Source organism: Tamandua tetradactyla, chromosome Y, assembly GCF_023851605.1.
Source record: "Tamandua tetradactyla isolate mTamTet1 chromosome Y, mTamTet1.pri, whole genome shotgun sequence".
NCBI lineage: Eukaryota > Metazoa > Chordata > Mammalia > Pilosa > Myrmecophagidae > Tamandua > Tamandua tetradactyla.
In genome coordinates this window covers 8,929,866-8,935,857 of record NC_135354.1, presented here as the reverse complement: position 1 = coordinate 8,935,857, position 5,992 = coordinate 8,929,866, and the positions used below count along the sequence as shown (strand labels likewise).

Genomic DNA, 5,992 nt, shown 5'->3' with positions numbered 1-5,992 from the left:
GAACGTTAGAAAATTTATACAGGAAAGAAACTTTTGAATATACTGAATATGATAAAGTTTTCTCTGGAATCTCATTTCTTACTCTACGTTTGAAAGGCAACATGATGAAAGCCATATAAATGTAAGAAATGTGGAAAAATGTTAAGTCAAAAGTAAAGCCTCATTCATCAAAAAATTCATACTGGAGAGAAACCTTGTGAATGTGGGCAAGCTTCCATTCAGATGTCAAACCACAGTCAGCAGGGAATTTATAGTGGGGAAACCCCTTTGCCTGTAAGGTATGTGGGAAAGTCTTCAGCCACAAATCAAACCTCACTGAGCATGAACATTTTCACACTAGAGAGGAACCTTTTGAATGTAATGAATGTGGAAAAGCCTTCAGCCAAAAGCAGTATGCTATTAAACATCAAAACACTCATACTGGAGAGAAGCTTTTTGAATGCAACGAGTGTGGAAAATCATTCAGCCAGAAGGAATACCTTCTTACCCATCAGAAGATTCACACGGGTGAGAAACCATTTGAGTGTAAGGATTGTGGAAAAGCTTTCATACAGAAGTCAAACCTCATTAGACACCAGAGAACTCACACGGGAGAGAAGCCCTTTGTATGTAAGGAATGTGGGAAAACCTTCAGTGGCAAATCAAACCTTACTGAGCATGAGAAAATTCATATTGGAGAGAAACCCTTTAAATGTAGTGAATGTGGCACAGCTTTTGGCCAGAAGAAGTACCTCATAAAACATCAAAACATCCACACTGGAGAGAAACCTTATGAATGTAATGAATGTGGAAAAGCCTTCTCTCAACGAACATCACTTATTGTACATGTGAGAATTCATTCAGGTGATAAACCTTATGAATGCAATGTATGTGGAAAAGCCTTCTCTCAACGAACATCACTTATCATACATGTGAGAATTCATTCAGTTGATAAACCTTATTAATGCAATGTATGTGGAAAAGCCTTCTCTCAAAACTCATCCCTTACTGTGCATGTGAGAAGTCATACAGGTGAGAAGCCCTATGGTTGTAATGAATGTGGGAAAGCCTTCTCTCAGTTTTCAACTCTTGCTCTACATTTGAGAATACACACAGGTAAGAAGCCTTATCAATGCAGTGAATGTGGGAAAGCTTTCAGCCAGAAGTCACACCACATTAGACACCAGAAAATTCATACTCATTAAAAACCATAATAATACCTTGAAGATGTGAAGTTTTTTATCAGGAATTTAAATTTCATAGGACATTAGAAATAACTGTTCTAAAGCAGCAGCATGGATGAGGGAAACAAAAACTAAAAACTTAAGGGATGCCAGAAATTAAATGTTGACAGGACAGACATTCATATGGTATAAAGCCTGTGGCCAACAAAAAACCTACCGCAAAGGTAATGCTGAAACTTAAGAAGCATTCCCACTAAAATTGGGGAGAAGAACCAGGTGCCTGCTGTCATCATTGCTATCATAGGTCTGGAGATGCTGACCAAGTTATAGGTGTTGGAAAGCAAGCGACAGTACTAGATATCATACATACAAATAGTATAAAACTCCTGTGGTATTGATGTAGCAGAAGTGAACCCAGGAACAGACTTACACACTTATTAGAATTTGGAATATGATAGAAATGGGAAAGAAGTGATGAAATAATGGGACTATTTAAAAATAATTTGGAGGTATTTGTTGTGTAAGGAGGGGATAAACCATATACAAAATGAAATGTAAAGGGATAAAACAGTAATATGAAAAAGCTATATTCTTAAGTCATCTTGAGAACAGGAGAGCATTTCTTAAATTTTAAAAATACCTAGCAATTCTCTTAAGTGCATATACCAGGAAATATGTACCAAGAGGATACTTGCTGTGGCATGATTTTTCATAGTCAAAAATTGATGACAATGTAAATGCCCATCAGGAACAAAATGGAAAATTCTTAATGGTGGAATACTATGTAAAATGCAACATGCATTAACAGAAATATCTCAAAAATCATGTTAAGAGGGAAGAATTAAGTTGTACAATGATGCATATACAGTACAATGAAATCTTTGTAAATTTGAATAAATATTTCTCTCATATAATTCAGTAGTATATATTGGTAATGGATGCCTATTATATGTAAATATTTCTGAAAAGAATTGCAAGGAAACACACCAAACTGTTGATAGTGATTGACTGTGAAGAGTGGAGGAAAAGAATGAATGTAGGAGGTAGAGTGGGGATTGGTAAAAGGGGATTGCAGCTTTATATATAAATAACCATTTCTGTTAAAAAATACTGCAAGTAAATATAACAAGATATTGATTAGTTCTGGATTGTGGTATATGGAAATCTTGTCTTATTTTTTGTACTTTTCTTTATTTTTTAAATTTCTCAATAATAGGGATAGGGATGGGAAAACTCTACCTTTAGAAACTATCATAATGGGTTCATTCCAATCAAATACTAAACTTTTTATAGAAAATATTTCTAAAATTTTATCAGTGGTGAGTGCATGGATTTGTTCTCTGTGTAATTTGAAATTATCTATTTTATTAAAATTAAAATGACACACTCCAAAAAAATGCAAATAATCTTGATTGGGGGAATAAAAAAAGATCTAATTGTCAAATTTCCATTCAGTAAGAGCAAAATTGTCCTTGAGAACTATGGAAATTTTTCCTGGATTTATGTTTAGTAGAAATAAAGCAATTGTATATTTTCCAGCATTGGATGTTTCTGAAGTTGTTCAAAATTTTAAGATATTATGCAACAAAAGAGATTATTTTTTCACTTCCAGTAGAAAACATAAGCATTATATCTATTAGTTGTTGAAGATGGTAAAAGTAATTTTCTGTATAATGAAATTACTTTAATATACTATTTTTAAAATAATTACATTTTATAGGATGTCTTAAGACGGTATTGAGCATCTTTTGGTAATTTAAGATACATGAGTCTGTAAAGTATTCAGGAGGTGCTTTGTTAAATAGTTGTAGCTTTGTATTTGTAAATGAAGAGGGAAGGTTGTGGAAGTTTGTGGTGGTCAATGCTGATGAAAAATCGTTAAGCTTGCTTAAGAGAGTGTGGTTTCATAAATTTCTAGTTTCAATGTGTTAAACAAAACCCGAATCAATAAGGAAAGTTGTAATTGGTTGTGAAAGGGAATTTTGTTTGTTGAGGTCAATAGTAACCAAAGAACTGATAGCATTGTTTACCATATTTTGTAAGAATTTTTTGTATCAAAGTGAATAAAAACCTTGAGTTTAGCTTTCCCTGTTAAAATAATGCAGATTATTGGGCTCATCTTTTTTTTTTTTTTGAGAGGAGTAAGAATTTATCTTTATTTTATGCCTTCCTATTTTTCTGTTGAACTTTCTTTTTTTTTTTTTAATTAACGGAAAGAAAAAAAAGAAATTAACACAACATTTAGAAATCATGCCATTCTACATATGCACTCAGTAATTCTTAACATCATCACATAGATGCATGATCATTGTTTCTTAGTACATTTGCATCGGTTTAGAGGAACTAGCAACACAACAGAAAGAGATATAAAATGTTAATATAAAGAAAAGAAATAAAAGTAGTAGTAATAGTAAAGAACAACAACAACAAACAAACCAACAAGCAAACAAAAACAAAAAAAAACCCTATAGCTCAGATGCAGCTTCATTCAGTATTTTAACATGATTAATTTACAGTTAGGTATTATTGTGCTGTCCATTTTTGAGTTTTTGTATCTAGTCCTGTGGCACAGTCTGTATCCCTTCAGCTTCAATTACCCATTGTCTTACCCTGTTTCTAACTCCTGCTGAACTCTGTTACCAATGACATATTTCAAGTTTATTCTCGAATGTCCGTTCACATCAGTGGGACCATACAGTATTTGTCCTTTAGTTTTTGGCTGGATTCACTCAACATAATATTCTCTAGGTCCATCCATGTTATTACATGGTTCATAAGTTTATCTTGTCTTAAAGCTGCATAATATTCCATCGTATGTATATACCACAGTTTGTTTAGCCACTCTTCTGTTGATGGAGATTTTGGCTGTTTCCATCTCTTTGCAATTGTAAATAACGCTGCTATAAACATTGGTGTGCAAATGTCCATTTGTGTCTTTGCCCTTAAGTCCTTTGAGTAGATACCTAGCAATGGTATTGCTGGGTCGTATGGCAATTCTATATTCAGCTTTTTGAGGAACCGCCAAACTGCCTTCCACAGTGGTTGCACCCTTTGACATTTCCACCAACAGTGGATAAGTGTGCCTCTTTCTCCGCATCCTCTCCAGCACTTGTCATTTTCTGTTTTGTTGATAATGGCCATTCTGGTGGGTGTGAGATGATATCTCATTGTGGTTTTGATTTGCATTTCTCTAATGGCCAGGGACATTGAGCATCTCTTCATGTGCCTCTTGGCCATCCGTATTTCTTCTTCTGGTAGGTGTCTGTTTAAGTCTTTTTCCCATTTTGTAATTGGGTTGGCTGTCTTTTTGTTGTTGAGTTGAATAATCTCTTTATAAATTCTGGATACTAGACCTTTATCTGATATGTCGTTTCCAAATATTGTCTCCCATTGTGTAGGCTGTCTTTCTACTTTCTTGATGAAGTTCTCTGATGCACAAAAGTGTTTAATTTTGAGGAGCTCCCATTTATTTATTTCCTTCTTCAGTGTTCTTGCTTTAGGTTTAAGGTCCATAAAACCACCTCCAGTTGTAAGATACATAAGATATCTCCCAACATTTTCCTCTAACTGTTTTATGGTCTTAGACCTAATGTTTAGATCTTTGATCCATTTTGAGTTAACTTTTGTATAGGGTGTGAGAGATGGGTCTTCTTTCATTCTTTTGCATATGGATATCCAGTTCTCTAGGCACCATTTATTGAAGAGACTGTTCTGTCCCAGGTGAGTTGGCTTGACTGCCTTATCAAAGATCAAATGTCCATAGATGAGAGGGTCTATATCTGAGCACTCTATTCGATTCCATTGGTCGATATATCTATCTTTATGCCAATACCATGCTGTTTTGACCACTGTGGCTTCATAATATGCCTTAAAGTCAGGCAGCGCAAGACCTCCAGCTTCGTTTTTTTTCCTCAAGATGTTTTTAGCAATTCGGGGTACCCTGCCCTTCCAGATAAATTTGCTTATTGGTTTTTCTATTTCTGAAAAATAAGTTGTTGGGATTTTGATTGGTATTGCATTGAATCTGTAAATCAATTTACGTAGGACTGACATCTTAACTATATTTAGTCTTCCAATCCATGAACACGGTATGCCCTTCCATCTATTTAGGTCTTCTGTGATTTCTTTTAACAGTTTTTTGTAGTTTTCTTTATATAGGTTTTTTGTCTCTTTGGTTAAATTTATTCCTAGGTATTTTATTCTTTTAGTTGCTATTGTAAATGGGATTCGTTTCTTGATTTCCGCCTCAGCTTGTTCATTACTAGTGTATAGAAAAGCTACAGATTTTTGAATGTTGATCTTGTAGCCTGCTACTTTGCTGTACTCATTTATTAGCTCTAGTAATTTTGTTGTGGATTTTTCTGGATTTTCTACATATAGTATCTTATCGTCTGCAAACAGTGATAGTTTTACTTTATTGGGCTCATCTTAATGAAAGATTATAAAAAGATTTTCTTAACCATCTGAGTACTCTGACTAGAAGACAAAGGTTCTATGCCATATCAGAATAAAATCCCTCGTTGAGGTTTAGGTTGACCTTATTATCCATTAATTTAGAAGACATTTTGTCACTTTGGTTCAATAAGGAACCAACAATTGTTTCACATAATCCATTTTCCTATTTAAAATAGTGGTCAAACCTGACAACATTTGAAGTTTTTTGTTCTTCCCAAACCAAACCCTAAAGGCTGTCTTTTATTTAAAACTGTTGCAAAGGATCTGTTCTTTTTATTGTTATTTTTTAACTTGAACACCAGTGTTTACAACAGCATCATTCCCCATACCCAAAAGGTGGAGCACAAATGTCTGTCAACAAGTGAAGGGAAAAA

At 34.1% G+C, this 5,992-nt stretch overlaps 1 pseudogene; it reads left to right on the top strand.

Annotated features, from left to right (window-relative positions):
• The first annotated feature begins 222 nt into the window (after positions 1-222).
• Positions 223-1,214, top strand: LOC143672546 (uncharacterized; annotated as a pseudogene).
• Positions 1,215-5,992: the final 4,778 nt, after the last annotated feature.